Source organism: Canis lupus, chromosome 11 (assembly GCF_011100685.1).
Source record: "Canis lupus familiaris isolate Mischka breed German Shepherd chromosome 11, alternate assembly UU_Cfam_GSD_1.0, whole genome shotgun sequence".
In the NCBI taxonomy this organism is placed as follows: domain Eukaryota; kingdom Metazoa; phylum Chordata; class Mammalia; order Carnivora; family Canidae; genus Canis; species Canis lupus.
In genome coordinates, this window is record NC_049232.1 from 63592777 (window position 1) to 63614511 (window position 21735).

The following is a 21735-nucleotide window of genomic DNA, read 5'->3' on the forward strand; positions in this document are numbered from 1 at the left end:
TCCTCACAGAAGCAAGTAAACATATTAGTTCCAGGGTGGTGTTCATTAGACTCATAATACTTTTTAGACACTCTTTGTACTAGTCAGGATAGACGAGGTTATGCTACCATGACAAATATTCCTAAAATCTCAGTGGCTTAACACTAGGGGTTTATTTCTTGCTTATTAAAAGTTCACGTAAGAAATAGGAGACTTTCTAAGCCACTAACTAACTGTGTAACAGCTCAGTGATCCACATATAAGCAGCCTCCATTGTTCTATACACACACTATTTGGAAAATATAACCATTTCAGTTGATATGACAGGGGAAGTGATGCTAGACATTATTGCACTGACAATTGCTTTGGCCAGGAAGTGACACTTACCACATCTACAGACAACACATTGGTCAGAATTAGTCAGATGGCCCCACCTAACTATGGGGGTGGTGGGGAAGTCAAACCCTCCCTGTGTCCAGAAGAGAAAGAAAGCTAAATGGGGGTGAGCATTAGAAGCCTCTGCTGTACTCTGCTTCTCCACCCAAGCCCCACCATAGATGGGCTGTCTTCTGCGAACAAGGGTGCAGCAAGAAGACTGTTTGTAGATACAGTACACTGCAGAGTCCAGTCTTTACTCTGTAAAATCCTGTGAGTGCTCTGCTTCCACGTCTTTGTTATGTGGTTCCTAGAATGCACTTCCTTTCCATTTCTACACTTCCAAATTCTACCCATTTCTCAAAGTTGCATCTTAAATGCTGCCTCCTCTTTCCTCATCTCTTGTATTTTGTTCTTTCATCTGTTTTCCTACATAGTGCTTTATCCTTCCCTTAAGATCCTCCAGTCCATTTGTTTTCACTTTATTATTTTTATTATTTATTATTTTTTATTTTTTGTTCAAACGTTTGAATAAACCAAATACAGAGTACTAAAGGAACATGTGGAGCTTGGAATCACAATCAAAACCTTAAGTCCAAGGATCTGGAAGTAAAATTGTGTTCTCTTCTTGGATAAAATTCTGCCCGCCTTTTAAAGTCACAATTTGTTTGGAAATTGACAAGACGATGAGCAGAGAAGCAAGTGTGGCTTCCTAGAAGAAGCTCTTCGTTGGACTTAATGGATTGTATCGCTTACTTAGGTCAGTAAGTTCATCTGGCTGGATGTCTATTCCATACCTGGAAAAGACAACTATTGGCAGTCAGCTACTACTGGCCAGGTGGATTAGACAGTGAAACTCAGTTCTCCATCAAGGTAGCAATTCCTGGCAATCAGGAAATTTTCTTTGGAAAGTGCCATTGCTTAACCATCCTAATGAGACTTGGTTAATAACCATAGCAACATTTGCTATCCAAGCAAGCGGTTGGCTACAAATAGCAGTGCTCTTGGGTTTCTTATATTTTTGGGGTCCGATGCAGAATACCTACTGGTGACTGTTCTTTAAATAACCTTTCGTAAGGATAGACATTTTTTTTTTCAGCATTTCTGACACAAGTTTCCCCACAGATCTACACATGGGCAGTGCAGCCCTTCTTGTTCTGTGGACCTGTGAGATCCTTCATTGGGAATAGCAGTGGCACGATGTGTGTGAACCTAACCAAGGTTTTCAAGATGAACACGTGAAGGAGTTAACACCCATTGAACTTCCCCCAACATCCTGGGCACCGTGCCAATGTGTTCACATACTTTCTCTTACTTAATCTTTACAACAGTCCTGTAAGGTAAGGCATTGACTACCAGCTATATTTTAGAGAGAGACCGAGGTTCAAAGAGCTAGTGCCCCGAATCACACAACCAGAAAGAGTGGACAGATAGAAACATGAACTCTATATCATAGTTTGTGGATCATGGGGGACCACCAAATTCCTGACCCCCATTTATTCTGTATTAGGGCAAGTGCATATGATCCCTCCAACATCAAGATCATAAACTGGGCACCATCAGAAGCTCTTCACTGGATGTCAGTACAATGCCCACCTCATCTAGAAAGTGACTAAAAGTCTGAGTGAAGGGCTCAGAGTGTTTTCTAGGACTTTAAGAACAATCTTCCCAGGTATCCAGGGCCTCACGAACTATAGGGAATACACATGTAGTCTCTCAGTGAAACCCGCAAGCACATTCCACATGGGCAGAAGTTAAGCTGGAGGAAGCTGTGGCCCAGACCAGGTGACAGGGAGCCCCCCCCCCCCCCCCCCCCCCCCCCCGCAAGCCCTGCACTGTCTGAGGTGGTGTGGACGGACACCATCCTCCTCCTATCTGGGCCCCTCTCTGAGGAGCCACAGCCAGAGTGACCACAGTCACAACAGATGCTATAGACATAGCAGCTTGACATTGGAAGGGCCTCTGCAGAGGATATTGGTTTCTCTTCCTTTCCCACCCTGCTGTGAAATGAGAATAAGGATTCTAACATTTCAGGATGATGATGATGAAGATGTGAACACTGTTGTATAAAAGCCCGTGTCCCAGATCCTGGCACACAGAGAGACCTGGATTAACGTGGGCTGAAATATTAGCTGACTATCCTCAGATTGGTTCTAGAAGGTTGGAAGGAGACTGCTCTGGCATCTCTTCTGTGGAGCCTCATCTGTCATCAGATATGCCTCACTGGTAGGGGCAGAGGAGGCCGCAGGAAGGCGAGCAAGGATGGAGAATGAGTAGGTAAGTCCCCTTGGGGATGCCTGTCGCCTCTCACTTACTCCTGGGTACGGTGGTTTGCAGGGCAGCCTGGGAGGACAAACAGCATCGCTCCAGGCCTGGTGAGAGTTTCACCCTGGTCTTGAGAGGGCCGGGCTGTGACGGAGCCCCAGGAAGCAGGGCCGCTGCGCTCCCTGGGTAATGGCTGCATTTAAACACTATCTGGCTTTTCACAGCCAGCTGACTGATAAAAAGGATCTTGACAGGGAACCCACCCCAGCAGCGGGTAGTTAATGGCACTTTCGGCTGAGCTCATTGCTGGCACGAGACGCAGAGGATCATAAACCAGAGCTCTAACCTCAAGATGGATTCGATTTTCCAGATACGGATGGTGGTTTCTAAGCCTTGAGCAACGTCGATGCGTTCTGTTTCCAGGACAAGTTCTGTTCTGTGTGGTGCTTCCCTGTTTGCAGAGCAGGCTCCTCCACACGAAGGCCCTGGCCCTCCTGGCAGCCCTGCAAGGTAGAGGGGCTTGTAGAGATTATCGCCCTCTGGCCTCCAGGAGGGCACTGGGGCTCAGAGAGGGTCAGAGGCGTGCCCGAGCTCGCACAGCTGGCCCTGACCCCCTGCTTTACGACCCCTCGACGAGAATTTCTGTCCCTTATGATTTCGTTTGTAGAGCGGGATTCCAGGAGGTTTTCTCACCTTTAATCAGTACTTTGGGGCCCAGTAATCTAAAATGAGGAAATGGAGGCTTTAGAGAGATTATGTTCCCTGTCCCAAATCACACAGCTAGTAAATGGCAGAGCCAGGATTCAGATCTGACTGCTGCCTCCCTAACTGGCCTGCCAGGGTTTCTCAAACAAGAATGGACTGGTGCTTCATCGTTGGGGAGCCCGGGGTTACACCATTTCAAACATCTTGCGTTTTTTGCCTTGACGGTGATCTTTAAAATCATCTCATTTTACCCATTCACATTTCAAACGACTTTAACCAATCTTAGTGACCACTTGAAAAGGAAGCATTTCTTTTGAGTATATAGAATAAGACCCGCGTTGCTCAGTTTGCAGATCTCAAAGGGGAGAGAGTGTGTCCCATGTCTGAGGGCATTTTCTTCGGGTTCTACGAGGAGGTTTATTGCCCCCTCCACGTACAAACATTTCTATGTTACACGAGCTTCAGGTACTGTGCACTGTGAGGCCCAGCCTCCTGGTCCAGTTGTGGGAACATTTCCTCTTTCTCTCTTTGGAGTATGTGATCATCACCATCGTTTTGCAGATCGGGACTCTGAAGAGAGGTTTAGATTTGTACCCAAGGCCACAGACCTAGGCACCAACAGAGTTTACCTCCAGTCTGACACTAAATCCATCCAGGCTACTTCTTTCCTTAGAAAAATGAAAAAAAAAATCTAGTTTTCTAAAAGCCAGAGGATGACTAAAAGGATTTAATTTCTCTCTAAAAGATTTACAGGGGCACAGATTCTAGGTGGGTGGGATTGGAAATGAGGAGTGTTACAAACTTCCTGTTGGGCAGTAGTGGTCCTCCCAGTGGGAGAACAGAAAGGTGTTGATCCTACCAGCCCTGGCCGTCCACCTGTCCCAAAGCACAACCACCTCCGTCTCCAGGATCCTACAGGTGATGAATCCTGAATTCCACCGCGCTGTTCACAGTTCTGCAGCCAAGTACTCCGCTTGACTTCAGCTTTAAGCAGAGGATTGCAAATGTTTGCATCCACTTTCTTATCTGGACTGGTTCTCCCAGTCTCCTACATGTGGTTTTCATATGGCTTTTATGAATGCCTGAAGTCTGTTCCAGCTTGTTCTAATGTTGCAGTGTTTTAACTGCCATAACACAGTGGTATCCACAGATAAATCAACTAGATATGCTGAAAAAATTACGGGCAAGATTCCTGTTCTCTTCACCCGGCCTAATTCGTCCACAAGAAGAATCTGCCTTGGGAGTTGCAGGGAGAAGAGATCTGTGGGCTACGGAGGAGAAAAATAAGCCAGTCCGATGATCCTATTATTCCTAAACTTCTGGACTGTTTTCACTTACAATCGATGACAATTTTCTCTAGAGTTGCCCGTTCTCTGAACCTCGTGATTCCTCCTTTTGGAGTGTTTGTTGCTTCTCATCTTTGGCCCCCTGTTCTTTCTCTCTCTGTGACTTTATTTGCTTAATGGGACTTGCTGCTGTGAATCATGGTAGTTCAGGTTGCCGACTCATAATATTTTTGTATCACTAAGGATGTCCTTGTCCAGACCTCAAGTTCACTCCTCTCACTTCCCGAAAGGAGAAAGTTCCCGAACGATTGTTAGAGCACACAGCACAAAGGCCTCCCTCCCTCCAACATTCCAGCATCTAGTGCTTCCCTCTGCTCGCACTCAGCATCTCATTTCCAGTGTGATGTGGAGAGGTGGGGAACATTTGCTTTGGGGAAATAGGCTCTGTAATCCTTGGTCCCTGAAGTGATTTTCAATAGGAAATCTGAATTCCTGCTTCATGTAAAATGAGTCTCAGATGCTGAGAAATGAGTATTTGAGAATAATTTACGATTTGCTTTCCATAAATCAGTGCTATTTTGCCTACAAATCATTTTGAGAACTGTATATGGCTTTATAAAAAATGAGTCCGGGCAGAGAAGACTGATTGGGAAGTGAGCTTTATATGTTGATTCCTGGTCCTGTCACCAATTAGTTATGTGACTTTGGCACGGTGCCCCAAGCTTTTGAGTTTCATGGGGGTTGTAAAATTATTAAATTACATTCTTCAACAATTAATCTATTAGTTCACCAAACATTTATTGCCTGCCATCTCCCTGCCCGTCACCATGCTGGCCCCTTCCACCTCTTGCATGCTATCAGAACCGGATTCCGTGATTGGCTCTGTTCTTAGAGGATGGACTCGAGAGAAAGGAGCTACCATTCAACATTTATTAGGAGTCAGAGAATTTTATTTGATCTTTGCACTAACTCTGCAAAGCGGTAGCTCCATTCTATAGATGAGGAGCCGAGGCCCAAGGAGGCTGAGTGGAGCATGCAAGGTTGTGTTTCTTGTAAGCAGCAGAGTCTGGGCTGGGACTCAGGTCCAGCTGGCCATTTCTCTGAGACTCACTGACTCCCCAAGACAACTAAACCTCTATGTCTGTTCTTAGTATTTTCAAGTGTTTCAAGAAACTTAGGGCACAGCTTTATTTTCAGGTAAAAATGTGGAGATTCAGTTGCTTCCTGTCATTGGCTTTGCTAGTTTTGTCTTAGCATGGCAGGCAGATTCCCTCACATGCCCGAAAGTGGAGCTGCACTGGGGCACCTGGGTGGCTCAGCAGTTGAGCATCTGCCTTTGACTCAGGGCATGATCCCAGGGTTCTGGGATCGAATCCTACATTGGGCTCCCAGCGAAGAGCCTGCTTCTCCCTCTGCCTATGCCTCTGCCTCTCTCATGAATAAACAAATAAAATCTTTAAAAAAAAAAGGAAAGAAAAAGGAAGTGGAGCTGCAAGCAGTCCTGCCCATGGGCAGAGGGAGAAGCCCATGGGCCCCCGGAGAGAGGGGCGTAGACCCTTGATAGAAGGGATCTGATGTTTAGAATCCATCAGTTTCTGCTCTGCCTTCGACATACAGATAGCCTAGTAGAAGTATAGAGTTCACAGCTAGAAAATACAAGAAAGGGAACCATTTCACAAGTCAGAAGGTGGGTCCCAAGGAAGAAAGTGAGCTCTGGGCTAGGCTGGTACTGAAGCTCCGTACTGCCTGGATTCTTCCTATTTTTGTTTCTGTAGGAGACAATGGCAAATTAATAGCTTACAGTTCCAAAGGGAAAGCTTTTAAAATGGTGGACTTCAGATGACAAAATATGGATCAATCAGTTTAAGTACAACAATCGGAAATCACTCTAGTTATTTTAAGCAGGATAGGATTGAATATAAACAACCGAGTGCTTACAAAATAACTATAAAGGCCGAAGGAGCAGGTTCTAGGCAAGGTCTCTTGGATGACTTCCAAGCAACACAGAACTGACCCAACAAGGGAGCTCCTGCTTCGAGGGGTGCCACTGAGGCTAAGTGCACCTTGAGGGAGAGCCACCACCACAGCGGGGGACAGGACAACGACTGCCCGAAGCTGTAGTCCAGGAATCAGCAGGTCATATCCAGAAGCTGGCACTGCCACCACTCCTTGGCACTACTTGCCTGGACCCCGGAGAATACACACTGCAACCTGCTGCAAGAAAATCCCAACTTTCCTAAGCATGAGTGACAACCAGAAGGCAGAGAAATGACCTCCCCTTCCCTTTTTTTTTTCTTTCAAATCCTATGAATGCATCTAACTGGCTTTCCAACCTCTTCAACTATAAGGAGGGTAAAATGGAAGTTGAAAAGTCAATCCAAATATCTACCACAGAGGGGTGAGTACCTCTTCAAAGAGGTCCTCTTCCAGCACTACTTGACACTCCAAGGATAGAAGAACTTCCTTCCAAAAAAGCGAAGCGAAGCAAAATGAAACCTTTTAGACATTCAATGTTTATTCCTTTGAGAATAGAAGCCATCTCAATAATGAAGGCACTCCTGCTCGGTATTTATGTTCTTTTTGTTCCTCTCAGGAAAGGCCAAGCCAACTGAGCCCAACCCTGGGCCCAGGGCCTCCCACACCCAGCCAGTGGGGAATTAATACCACTCTAAGCCAGTGGGGAGCTTTCTCATCAAAGAAAGCTGAATCTCAGGGGAAAAGTGGTGTCCCTGTCCCCTTGCTAGAACAATAGATGGCAAGTGTAAGTTTAGTTTCATTTACAACAGACTCAGCACTAGCCCTGTCCCAGGCCTGGAGATACTCTGAAGTGTGAGAGACAGAGCATTAAAATCAATGCTATGTGGGGATGAGTCCAGGAGAGTGAAGGTGTACATACAGCTGAACCTGGAGACTGAGGCCAACTTGATAACACCTCTCCGTATAGCCAATCTGCTCTAGTTGCCCACAGGGGCCCCACATAACACAGGAATAGATTTTTCCTGGTACAGGGGCACCTGGGTGGCTCAGTCAAAAGCGTTTGCCTTCAGCTCAGATCATGATCCCAGGGTCGAGCTCCCCGCTCAATGGGGAGCCTGCTTCTCCCTCTCCCTCTGTCTACCTCTCCCCCTGCTTGTGTTTTCTCTCTCTCTGTCAAATAAATAAATAAAATTTTTGAAAAGAATTTTTTTTCTTGGTAAGAATGGTTCTCAAGATCAAGGCTCTCTGTCTGATAACTCCTTGGGGGTAGTCAGCTTTTGAAATGGCTCCTCGGTATCCTCACCGGCTGGCATCCATGCCTGTATAAACTCCTATCCAGACGTATTGAGTCACTTCTAACAAATAGAATATGGCAAACCTGAAGGGATGCCACATCTGAGACTAGGTTACAGTCCCAAATGTGACATGTGCTAAGGTTGAGAAACCCCAGGCTAAACCTTGGTCTTCCTTCCCTCCATATGCCTTGGTTCCCCAGAAGCCCCCAGCTTCTGACTTTCCTACCTCCAGCTACTTCTAGTGGACCATCTATACCAACCAGCACATCCAACCCCAAACCACACGTATCACCCCCATGAGACATCCTCTTCCATCAGTGATCTCCAATGTCACCTGTTACTGATGGCAGCACGTTCAGCCTCTTACCCTCCTCCCTGTCTCCCAAACTTCATCTCTCCAGGGAGCTGAGGGGCACAAGGTGCCAGTGGAGTCGGCCAGAGCTCAAGAGTCAGCCCACCCAAAGCAGGCCCTTTCGCAAAGGCCTGCGTGTGGGCTCAACTCAGAACCTCTGACACCATCTCTCAACTCAAGCCCATTAAAAACTATGCTGACAGGTTCATGCGAGGACAAATGCACTTTCCAGAAGAACACTGTGTAGCCAGGCTTCATGGAGACACCAGGAAGACATATTAAAATGCAAGTAAAAAATAAAAGGAAATACACAAAAGCATTCAAAACAACTTTTCCTGTTGGGGAAGAGCAGAACCATCATTGTTACTTTGTCATTTCCTTTTATTTCTTCTGGAAGTATCAACTCTGAGGATTTCTGTAGACGACCACATCCCTGGTGGACACAGACAGCAGCTCCGTAGGAAGTTGCCTGAGGGGAGGAAGGGAGTTGATGACCACCCCCCAGCCCTGGAGGGGTTGGAAGTGCTGGAAGGGGCGAGGAGGGAAGTGCTGGGAAACCCTGTCATTACCTGGAGCTAGGTACTGAGAAAGCTTCCCCAACCTTTTTTTTTTTTTTTAATTATTATTATTATTATTATTATTATTATTATTATTATTATTATTTTATTGGAGTTCAATTTGCCAACATTTAGCATAACACCCAGTGCTCATTCCGTCAAGTACTCCCTTCAGTGCCCGTCACCCAGTCACCCCCACCCCCCGCCCACCTCCCCTTCCACTACCCCTTGTTCGTTTCCCAGAGTTAGGTGTCTCTCATGTTTTGTCACCCTCACTGATATTTTCACTCATTTCCCCCAAGCTTTTTAGTGAGCTGGAGTCTCCTTTGTGTTTTCCTTCTTGGGAGTAAGTGAGACACACACCGTATTTGGGAAAGGTCTAATCTGTGGTCACTTCCTGTTTTTCCCTGTGTGAAGTCTGCACTTCCCCTTAGGCACCTTACCCGTCCCACTGTCCCAGCTCGGGACCCAGGAAGTGGACCTTAGAGGAGGTCCCATTTGACAGCATACTCTGTACTGATACAGAGGGTCAGTCCTGAATCCATGTTGCTTTCCCAGCTTTGGGAAGACACAGAGGCCAGTGGAAGGTTCTTGTCACCTTTGTTTTGTTAATTCATTCATTCATTCATTCATTCATTCATTCAACAAACATGGAAAGTCTAACCTATTGCAGACTCCATGCTAGATAACAGAACCGTAGAGCAGGCTCAGACATAACATATAACCCCCGAAAGTTCATGGTCTTTGGGATGGGGTGGAGGTGTGGATAAGGAGGGGTGGACTAGGGATAGTGACAGTACATAGGACAGAGCAGGGAGGTCAGAGATGGCCTCTGGGAGCAGGTGACACATGAATGGAGAGACAGGGCTCAGTTCCGCTCTTTGCCTGTTCTTCTAGAGCACGAGGGAAACAGTTATGGCATAATTGCATTCTGACCATGTCTATCATAAATACACATACAGGCTCAACTGTACTCTTTTTTTAAAAAAAAGATTGAATATATTTTAGGGCGTTTTTAGATTTACAACAAAACTCAGAGGAAGGTACAGACATTCTCAGATATACTCTTAAACCAAGCCATCTGCATCCTGGGAATTTACAGCATAAATAAACTGCTAATACATAATGGCATGAATATAGATTTTTTTTTTTTTTTTGGCAGCATGGCTTATACAGACAAAAAAAAAAAAAAACCTGGAAAATAAGAGAATTACTGAGTAACTGACCAAACATCATTCTTATGGGATATTTTGCAGCTATTTAAGGAGGAAAAAAAAAAAAGAAGAATGAATACAGCCCTACAAGATGACAGAGGATTTGTCCATGAGCTATTATTGAATAAGAAAAGCAAGATAAGCAAAGTGTATGTACTATGGTTTTTTTGGTAAAACGATAAGTCTCATGTATGATGTATATGACTATATAGATATCTAGAGAATTCTGTCGGCAGAGAAATCTTTGGAAGAGCACACAGCAGACTGTGCTGGATATTTTCTGCTTACCTCCCAGACCCCCACAGCCTAACCTGTATGGGCTGTGTCTCTGGTCACAGCCAAGAGACACTTGGGCTTCTGGCTGATTTGGCAAATCGGAGGTACCAGCAAAGGGTAAGAAAAAAGGAGGACTATTGAGGTCAAAGTATAGTGCCCTGGCTCTGTTCCTGCCAGTGGTGGTGGCTGCAGGTAGGTGCCATCACTTTACTGAAGACCACAGCCCCTGGGGAGGGGGGTTGTTCCATACGACCGTTCTCTTTGTCTTCTAATCTTTTTACCTTTGACTCTTAGAGCCTAGAAGCCTCTCTGTTCTTGCTTCACCATCTCTTGCTGGTTCTTCTCAACCCTGCTTGCACCTTTAAAATTGTCCCTTTATTAAAATCCCCTTGAATACTCAATATGAGGTTCCCATCTGCTTCCTGCAAAGACCCTGACTCACATGGTAGTTAACATGGCATGTCTGAGGGGGGCTGCAGAAGGAGGGAGGGGCACCTGGGTGGCTCAGTGGTAGAGCGTCTGCATTGGGCTCAGATCATGATCCCGGGGTCTTGGGGTTGAGTTCCACATCAGGCTCCTCATGGGGAGCCTGCTTCTCCCTCTGCCTGTGTCTCTGCCTCTGTGTGTCTCTCGTGAATAAATAAGTAAAATCTTAAAAAAATAAAATTAAAAAAAAAAAGAAGTGATGGAGGGAGAGGAGAGGAAGAGGGGGTAACTTATGCATATGTGTGAGTATATATGGAAGGAAATTAAATAAAATAAAAAGGAGAGAATTAAAGAAAAAAACCCCACTCCCCCATCCCCACTTCTTTACAGCAGTGGTGCTATGAGGAGCCTGGCTCTCTGCTCCCTCCTTTTTGCCCTGCGTGCCCTTCCCCAAGCTCAGAGCAGGATGCTCCATGGCCTCCTCTTCCTTGCTGTCAGCGCAGCTGAGTGGCAAGAAGGGTCACTGTGAATGTACATGGGATGGGGGCCCGAGACCCAGACCTGGTGACGGGGGACCCTCCTTGGGTGCTCCAGCCACAGCAGGGCATTCAGGCATTCAACACGTTTCTCCCACAGGCTTTATTCATCCTGGCGATTCTTGGTCCTTCAAGGGCAGTTCATATCCCTCCTCCTCTGAGAGTTTTCTCCAGACCTCCTCCTCCCATTCTACAGGCAGTTCATCACTCTTTTCTGCCATCTCCTCCCTTTTCTGTGCATCTGTTGCCATCTCTTGCCACTGTAGGTCGTTGTTTGGACTGTGTCAGGCACTCAGTGGATCTCTCGGAAGGAGCTCTTGTGTGTAAGTCCCTCCTGTAACTCTAGTTCGGCCCATGGCCCAACACCCAGGAATGCTCCCTGATGGTGCATTGGATTGAATTGATTGATTTATTGATCGACTATAGAGATTTCCCAGTGGCCTGGATCGCTGAGCTGAATCCACTTTGTCATCTTACATATGAAGACTTCTGAACACAGAGAGAAGTAATTGGCCTGAAGTCTCGGAGCAAGCAGTAGCAGAGCCGTCTGGAGTCCCTAGTCCAGTGTCTGTTTTGAGGGCATGCATGGCCTCATCTTGGTCTGAAGCTTCTCCTCTTCTGATTCATCTCTGAGCCTCAGGGTGCCCTGGCTGGAGATGCATGTGGCTAGGAGTGCTTCTTTCTCTTGCCATCTTGAGCCCTACGTGGCTTCTCATTTGGCTCAAACTTGTTCCTCTGTGCCTGACAATCTCCACTCTCAGATAACTGCTTGTCACCAGCCCTACGGAGAGAAGCATATCTCCTGGGCCTTGACATGTTATACTTTCCAGAAACCTCAAGCGAAGCATGTGAGGTTGACAGTCCTGTTTTATTTCAGGAGAGAGAGCTATGCACTCTGCATGAATAACCAGAAAAAAAAATGCTTATTCATCTTATTCAGGGCTCCAGAAAATTTATATTGTTTCTAACCCAAGGCTTGTTGCAAGTATCTCCCTAAAGAGATGATGGCCCTGGTGATTTATGGCCCAAAGCTGACTGCCATCCAAAAGGATTATTAGACACTCTGGTCCTGAAGTAAGTTTGTGTCACACACACAGGCACATATTCTCTCTCTCTCTCCCTTTCTCTCAATAAAACCTAGACACAAGCTCCTATTAGGTTGCAGACTTTCTGGAGCCCAGGATGCCAGCGTGGCATTAGGATTCATCTCTGTCACTTAGGAAGACGGTCATCATGTTCTACCCTCTGAACAAGAGTCATTCTGGGCTGTACTTTGAACATCGTAAAGAACTGTACGAATGTGAGCTATGAAGGTTGAGACGGTTGTCGGTTGTCGAGGTAGTTTGGAAGGGAAATTCTCTTATCGCAGCTGAGTAATTTGGGGGAGGACATTTTGACTTCAAACACCCAGATGATTATCTCAGCTCTCCAACTCCTGTGCTTGGTGTTGACACAACTTTTGAAATCTGGAAAGGAATCCTGCCGTGAGCATGACATTGGAAACTTCTTTTTCCTCATGTGACTTTTTGCAGTATTTTTTAGTAATCCTTCAGACTCTCCAGACTGGCCTTTTCACGATGAGTTCTCAGGTTGGCTGGCGGCAAAACCCACCTCCAATTTCTTGGCCGTGCTTCTTGTTGACCCAACTCTGCTCCTCTTTACCTGAAGGGAGAGTGAGCATAGGTATGCAGTATCTTTAAACACATAGGGTGGTGCCCACTTTTATTTACTATCTGGAAAAGACAGTTATCTGCTGGGCAGTGTGACAAAATTGCATTGTGATTTCTCGTGCTCCAAAGCGGAAGGGGGAATACAATCCCTCCTCAAGAACTCTTTGGTTTGGCAGTTGGGGTTGTTTGAGTTGCGATAAAGGCTAATATTTATCCAGCCAGCTTCCCAAATCTGACCTGCTACTTGGAATCTGCACAGTGGTGACCAAGTGTTAGTCATCTCAGAGCCCTGCTTGCTATCACAGCCAAGAACCCAGACTGGTACCAAATACTGGGATATTATCCTTCTGGGACTGGCTTGTAAACACATGTGGCAGGGCCTGGTGCTGAGGTTCCAGTTTAATTCGTTCTAGTTTGTAGAAAGACTATGCACAAAATAATGAAGCCTAGGAGTTGACTGGGGGTTTAAAGACCAACTAATGGTCTGAAAATAATGTAGATGAAGAATCAGAGGCCCAGAGAAGATGAATGACTTTTGTGGATTACTTGGCTCGTCAGGTGCAGAGTCATAACTAGGGTTGTCTTGACTCGAGTTGCCATTTATTGAGCTACAAGTACATGCCCAGCATTGGAGGAAACAGCAGATGTTCACATATGCTGCATGGGTGAAGTGATCTTACATACTCTTTCCGCAGATGATCTTACACAGGTAAATGCCTGAGGAAATGGCCCGCGAGGTCAGGCATTTGGCATCACACTTTGGCATTTGCTTTAGGGAAAGGAGTATGTGAGAAGATAAGTGAGTGCCAGGGTGGTCGAGGACAGCATGGACTCGGCTGGGAGGATGTGAATGGACGGCTTCCTCCCCATTGGCTGCCACTGCCCCTTCAGAAACTAAGGGCCTTAAGATAGTCTTTTGAGCATTTGGGAGAGACTTGGGTTTGTTCTGTGGCAGCAAGAAGAGCACTGAGCTTTGAGTCAGAGACCCTGGGTTCCAGTTCCAATCTCCTTCACCAAGGAAGGTAAAACTCATACTATCCTATCTTAGAGATGGAAAAATGGATAATAAGTAGGAAAGGAAAATTTTAAATGCAGAAATAGTGTATGCCTGTGAGAAGTTACTAATTTTGTTAGTCATCCACGAATTCTTACTCACTTGCTTTTGTGGCCGGTTTGGCCGAACTCTGGCAAGATTGATGGTTCAGGAAACTACGACAGAGAAAAGCTAATTGCCCCAAACCAGGTCTACAACCTTGACCGCAGTGGTGTAGTTCTACTGACACTGCGAAATTTCCCCACTTGTGGGGAGGCCTACTTAGCTGCTCCGGCTTGAATTTCCAAGTTGGCCAGTACAAAGAGAACAGTACTTAGAGTCAGAGAAACAGGGTTTAAGATCTCGAGTCTGACATCTACAGATAACTAATTTGGGGCAATGTCCTAGTTTGTTGGAGCATCAACTTGCAGATCTGTGAAACATATCACATACAGCCAATTCATATGGCTATTGTGAGGATTGTTCATGAGTAGCCTCCCCATGCACGTGGGCAAACTGGAATCTGATATTTAGGTCACATTCTGTGTGATGTTTTTGTGACAAAATGACACTTTTGTGTTAGGTCATCTCAGTGTACCAGTGACCCCAGAGAAAGGAAGCACAGGAGGGAGTGCATCCGTGTCATTGTGAAGCTAATTAATTGCAGCAATAAGAACTTTTGTAATTCCAAGGATGAAACATCTGGGGACTGTTGCAGGGATAATTACTAGCCCTTATAATTGCAGGTATTCCTGGACATGACATTTCCTGGTACTCTGGAATTCTCCCAAAGTGGTGATGGTTGGGACATCTTTTGTACATTTGTATTTCATGGGATACTTTAATGTAGCAAAGCATTTCACAATGATATGTTGTTTCTTCCTCCCACACGAGAACCCTGGTAAAATGTCCCTTTCCTTCATGGCTCCTATGTTCCCTTGACTGACTGCTCAGGGTTGTACATGAATGGTCTTCAATGTGGGAGGCAGTATAATTCTGTCTACAGTTAGTGTGGTTCCATCCATATGTGGTTCCATCTGGTTCGTGGGGGTTATTTCATTGACACAGTAGCTTAGATTTTGCTGTAGAACAGTGAAAATTATATTCATAATAAAAATTTACGGATCATAAAGAAGGATTGCACTTCACTGAGGGCTCTGAGTTCTTACCTTCCTATGGAAGGAGAGAGAATCAGGAACATAGAGCCATGGGATTCTCTAGTTATCCTGGATCAGCTCGGCATAGCCTATGTTTGGTGCAAGAGGTTCTGGGGAATCACTGCTGATCAAGACACGAGATGAGATGGTCCAAAATGGGGAGGGGACTGGTGAAAGGTGAAAAGAGCATGGCATTGAGGGACCCAGGTATCTCAGGTAGGGATATCCAGGTAGGGAATAAAGGGAAGACAATGAGAGAGATGAAGAACAGGAAATAAGATCTAAAGAGGATTTTGTTCTTATTTATTGGATTCTTCCCATTTTGTGTATTGATTTGAGATAACCTAGAGTACAGATCTGTATGAATTCTTAAGGCTTTTAGAGTTCAAAGCTGTTACTGAATACCGTTCCATGTAGAAATTGGTCCATGTAAGGGTACAACCCATAGGAGAGTAGTTTGCAGTTTTGAAGTCTTAAGGGAGAGTTCCCCAATTTCCCCTCCCTCTTGTCCCCCACATGTGAGATGTATAGCTTTCCTTGCAGTCCTCTTGGAGGCAACGGTGGCCATGCCAACTTCTAGCTCACCATCACAATGGGGGTGTAGACATCTGAGGGTCTAGCTTTGTAGATTTCTGTTAGAACCCTTACAACCTTAAGCTTGTCTCCAGGTTTCTACCAGTCTCTCTGAGGATCCACCTTTATTCAGTCCCTCATATGAATATTCTTTTATTTCTTAATAGCTCATGTATTGGAAGTTTTAGCCAGAGCTGTTGGCAAGGAGAACAAATAAAAGCCATCCACATTGGAAAGAAGGAAGTAAAATAATCTCTGTTCTAAACAACAGAGGGAAAATAGACTGGAAAAAAAATGAGGAGCAGCTCTGGGACTTGTGAGTCTATAACAAAAGATCTAACATTCATGTCATTGGAGTTCTGAGAGGAGAAGAGAACTGTCAGCACAAAGCCCTACACCCTGTGAAAATCTCCACCAACTAACGTGATACAGTTGACATTTGGAGCACACTCAACACAACAACAGCAGAATACACATTCCTTTCAAGAGCCCACAAAACATATACAGAATATATTCTGGGTTATAAAACAAACTTCTGAAAAATGAGAATAGAAATCATATGGAATATGTGCTCTTACCACAATGGAATCAAAGTAGAAATTAAAGACAGATAAGAGAAAAATCTGCAAATACTGGCAAACTAAACCACACACTTCTAGATAATCCATGGGTCAAAGAAGAAAGGACTCTCAAGGGAAATTTGGGGGAGAAAAAAAACAAACCAAATGAACAAAATACACATTGAACTGAATGGAAATGCAACTTATCAAAATTTGTGGGGCATGGCTAAAACAGTGTGAAATGGAAATTTATAGTATAAATTAGAAAATAGGAAAAGACTCAAATTAATCATCTAAGCTCCCACCTCAAGAACCTAAGTCAGGGGCAGGGGGAGTGGGAAAGCAAAATAAATCCAAAGTAAAGCATAAGGAATTACATAAGTTGCATAAATCAGTGAAATTGAAAACAGAAAAATTATAGAGAAAATAAATGAAACAAAGAGCTAGTTCTTTGGAAAGATCAATAAAATTGACAAACTTTTAGCAAGATTGGCAAAATGGAAAAAGAGAGACAGAAAGGAGAAGATCCGAATGATCAATATTAGGAATAAAACAGTGGTAATATTACTGACTTTGAAAATAACCAGAAAAGAGTAAAGGAAAACTGTGAGCTCTACACATACTTCTGACAACTTGGATGAAATGGACCAATTATTTGAAAAATACTAAGGACCACAATTCACTCAGTAGGAAGTAATTTTAGCACCTTTATAACTATTGAGGAAATTGAATTTGTCATTGAAAAACTAAAAAAGAAAAAAAAAAATAACACCTCTAGGCCTAAATGGCTTCATTAAAGAACTTTACCAAACATCTAAAGAATTAACACCAGTTGTACACAGTATCTTCCAGAAAACAGAAAAGGAAGGAACACTTTCCAGTTCGTTTTATAAAATATACATACTGCTAGAAGTTTTAGCCAGCACCATAGAGCAAAGACAAAACAAAACAAAATCCCCCAAACCAAAAACCCAAAGAAACAAAGAAAGGAAAAGTAGTGGTGGAGGAATAAAAAGCATACACACAGGCTACACGGATTGCTAATCACAAATAAATTCCTGGTAGGAATGTAAATGGCACAGACACTCTGAAAAACTATTTGGCAGTTTCTTAAAAAAATCTAATATGCCAATCCCATATAATCCAGCGCTCCTGGGCAATTTTCCCAGAGAAATGTAGACTTACATTCACACAAAAACCTGTAGATGAATGTTTATGGCAGCTTTCTTCATAATAGCTCTAAACTGGAAACAACCCAGCTGTCCTTCAACAGGTGAGTGGTTAGACAAAGTGTGGGATCTCTCTACCATGGAACGCGACCCAGCAATAAAAAGACATGAGTTCTGGTTTGTGAAACAATGGGCAGGAGTCTCCAGAGCGTCCTACAGAGCGAGAAAACCCATTCCCAAAGGTCACGCGCTGTTTCATTCCACTTATCTAACATTTTCTCAACAACAAAATGACAGAAATGGAGAGCAGATAGTGCTCGGCAGGGGCTGAGGAGTGGCTGGGGGCAGGAAGGATCCTTCTGGTGGTCCAAGTGGTCTGTGTCTTGACTGTGCCTGTGTCCACATCCCAGTTGTGACACTGGACTGTGTATGGTTTTTTCCAGATTTTCAATGGGGGAAAACCGGGTGAAAGGGAGGCTGGAGATCTCTCTGTGTTACTTCTTACAACTCCTAAGAATCATTTAAAAAAGAAAAAAAGAAGAAAAGTTCCAGATCAATTAGGATACGTCAGTTGGTGCCATAAAAAGGCCTGACAGCTGCTGCTTGACAACAAATACGCAGACTGATCTGACTGCCAGCAGATGTCATTTGTGCGGCCTGTTTGGTAATTATACCTCCTGGGTTCCATAGTAATTACAGTGGAACTCACACTATAGTTCCCGTGCCGGAAATCACCACATTCCCTTAGTAATTACTCAGGGCCAAACACCTTTGGCAGTGGAGGGTTTGCAATTGATAGCTGACAAACTGTCCAGAAATAAAGAACTCAGCTCAATTTGGAGGAAGGATTGGGCAGCGGCCCGCACCCCTACCAGCCTCCCCTGACCATTAGCGAGATATCTGGGAAAAGTGTGAAGAATGTTCTAACCATAAGTGTGTAACTTGTTTTCGATAAGAATGGACCCGAGATAGTGCTTAATTTTCCCATTTATTGCAACAACAACAAAAATTAACTCAAGAGGGACCTGATGGCAATTCCTTGGCGTCTAGGCGTTGTCTTGTCTCACTTGTCTCCCCAAGTGGAATCTTGGCAGGGACCCTTAGCAGCATTCTTTGGGAGCAAGGCGCTGCTCACTTGTGTTGACTGTTCACTAAGTTCTGGAAACTCATGGACTTTGTTCCCCCCAAAGGCTCGCCACACGGTGATGTCCATTTTCAGAAGAAAGATGTGAGGTTCCGGGAGAGTAAAGCAACCTCCTTGAGGTCATGAGTGGACTTCATGAGAGCTGAAATTTGAACTCATCCACAAAATTCCATCTGTCTTTCTCTTGGTTTCTTTTCCTTTCTTTTCTTTTCTTTTCTTTTCTTTTCTTTTCTTTTCTTTTCTTTTCTTTTCTTTTCTTTTCTTTTCTTTTCTTCTTTTTTTGCCCCATAGCAGCAGGTGGTTCCTGCAACTTCTCCAAGATGCTGATTCCAGAGCTTAGGCCACAAGCAGGGGCAGGAAGTGGAGAAAGGCCGGGCCCCATATTGTGGAAAGAACATTGGATCTCCATCCCTGAATCCTGGATTATCCCACTGCCTCCAGCTGAGAGGCTTTGCATAAAGCCTTGCACTTTCTGTGAGCCTGGGTGTCTTCATTTGTGAAATAGTTATGGTAACAAATTATATAACAAGGGAAAAGGATGTAGCACAGGGCTGGTCCTGTAGTTCAGTGGGGATGGATATTGTGGCTGGAAGGAATTCCTTGAGCCTAGGACAGGACAGAGCAGACTTTCTGGCTCTAGCTCATCACCAGCCCCTGGTTCACAGCAGATACTGGCTTCTTGGGGATGCACTCTGGGTACAGGAGGCACAAGAACCTCCCCACTTCCTCTTTGGAGGCTGCATTTGCAGGGCCTCACTGACTTCTCTAAGGTCTTGCCCACCCGTGTGCTACAAAGGGAATCTTACTGACTCTAATGTTCCCCGCTCCAGAAGCCTTCCAGAGCTGGGGTCCACCAGCCATGTGCTCTCGTCTCTCTCAAGCCAAGCTCACGGGGCCATCATTGTCATTGCCAGGTGCCTGTCTCCCCGTTGGAAAGCCAATGCCTGGGGAGCAGTGTCCTGCTTCTGTGCTGTGTCTTAGAACTAAATTAATAAACGGTGAGTGCATACAGGCCTCCAGGACTCTTCACCTCAGAATGCCCAACGCTCAGTCCTCACCGTCCAGGCAGTGTTTGATGTCAGAGGGAGATGGGGCTCTGCGTGCATATGAGAGAGAGAGAGAGAGAGAGAGACGAGATGGTTCCAGCCGTAGGCATTTTGTGTTGAGCAAACAGGAACATTTCCAGCAGAGCCGATGCTATCTTCTCACACCCGTTAATTTTCATACTGGGCATCAGGTGTGCATAAGGGACCTTTCACAGGAGAGACTTGAAGCCCTCTGGCTCCTGGGCTCACCCCCATGCTCCCATGTTGATTAGCATCTCTGTTATTTCCTTCCCCAGAAGTAGAATCACAGCATGGCTCCTGGTTTGGGCTCTTTGAGACGGTTGGCGGGGACCCACAACAATGGCAAAGCACGCCTCATCAGGCATTTCCAGACTTTTCTGATGTCATAGAAGACAGAGGCCAGGCTGCTTGCAGTTGTTGCTGGGGACCGTGGAACCGGGAGAGTTGAGGATGGGAGAGGCAGCCTCCATCTCCTCCTTTTTTCCTCTCTTCCTCCCTGAGCAAACACTGGGTTTTGAATCCTGGCTCTGCCACTCTCCAGCTGTTGGCTCTGTGCATAGAAGGCTGATCTTGAGTTTCTGAAGCTTTAAAATGGGGATTATAGGAGTCATTTTTACAGGGGTGGGGAGAAGCTTTATTCATCAACTCCGCAGGGCTCTGTGGACTGCCTGCTACATGCCAGGCGCTGCTCCAAGGGATAGGAATACATCAGGGAATAAATCAAACAAAAATTTCTGCCTTCATGGTTTTTACATTCTAGAAAAGGGAGACAGGCAATGAACAAGGTGATGGGTGATGTTGGCAGAAAGTATGTCAGCAGGGATGCTTAGTGCTGGGAGGAGGGGTGCGCAGCATCAGATCAAGTGCTCCGTGACAGGAGGGCTCACTGACATGCATGGGGCCAAGCCTGGGGGATGTAAGGAGATGAGCTGGTTGGATACCTGCGGAAAGGCATTCCAGGCAGAAGGAATAGCAAGGGCAAAGCCCTGGCTCTGGAGGGGCGCCTAATTTGTGAAGCTTCAAGGAGGCTTCCAAATGCCCATGGACGTACAATTATCTAACCAAAAAGAAAAAACATTTTTTGTAAGTTCATTTTGGGAAAAATCAGATCAGTGGAGGTACCCAGCTTTCTGCAGTAAGAGAGACAGAGGCAAGGCAGCCAGGGGAGAGAGGAGAGGTGTGGGGTCGAGGAGGTAGGGCCAGAATGTGTAAGGGTACTGTGAGTAGAAGAGAGAACTGATCTGACTTGAGGTTTTTTTGTTGTTGTTGTTAAGATTTTATTCTATTTATTCATGGGAGACACAGAGAGAGGGGCAGAGACACAGGCAGAGGGAGAAGCAGGCTCCATGCAGGGAGCCTGATGCAGGACTTGATCCCGGGACCCCAGGATCACTCCCTGAGCCAAAGGCAGACGCCCAACCATTGAGCCACCCAGGTGCCCCTGACTTGAGTTTTAAGAAGGCTCTTCTGACGGCAGCATTGAAGGAGGCTGTAGGGGCGATGGGTGGGTGAGCAAGGAGGCCACTCAGCCGGGGGAGTTGCACACCGCAGTGTCGAGAACGGCCACCAGGCAGGTGGTGGCATATCCGTAAATGTTTTCTATTCCAGTGTCAACAAGAGACCTCTCCGAGCCTCAACCACGGTTTCCCCCGGGCCGGGCAAACCTGATGCGCTCTCCAGGTGGCGGTCCCCCGTGCATGTGGGGCAAGGAGGTAAAGTAAAGCCACGATTTCTGGAGTAAGACAAGTCTGTACTCAAACCTTGGCTCCATACCCTTCTCTCTGACCTTGGGAAAATTCTTTCATATCTCTCTGAGCCATAGAGTCTCCTCACTGGCAAACTGAACAATAACAGTCCCCTCCGTGGAAGTTATTGCCAGCACTTATTATAATGACACATAAAAAATGTCTGGCAATTGTGTGCACTCAAAAATGCTAGCTCCATTCACCATCTCTCATGCTCATTCATGCTGGACTTATTTATAGTCTATATTTCTCTAAATGATGCTTATTTCTTTTAAGTATTTTCTGATTCAGAGCCCTACTGAAATAAAAAAGGCTTTAATGTTTACTGAACTTTCATGTTTAATAAAATAGTCTCTTTCATTTTAAAAGGACAA

At 45.4% G+C, this 21735-nt stretch overlaps 2 long non-coding RNA genes across 3 annotated transcripts in view; both read left to right on the plus strand.

The window, feature by feature from the left end:
* The first annotated feature begins 893 nt into the window (after positions 1–893).
* Positions 894–19923, plus strand: LOC119873964. Its single transcript, XR_005367101.1, has 5 exons — positions 894–1114; positions 1480–1694; positions 2389–2631; positions 10048–10154; positions 15844–19923. It is a non-coding gene; the product is annotated as an uncharacterized LOC119873964 (long non-coding RNA).
* A 124-nt stretch (positions 19924–20047) lies between these two features.
* The window catches only part of LOC106559534, a 55084-nt gene continuing 53396 nt past the window's right edge, over positions 20048–21735 (plus strand). For both annotated transcript variants that reach the window (XR_005367102.1, XR_005367103.1), the window contains exons 1-2: positions 20048–20699; positions 21225–21328. This is a non-coding gene — a long non-coding RNA (uncharacterized LOC106559534). The remainder of the gene's footprint in view (positions 20700–21224; positions 21329–21735) is intronic.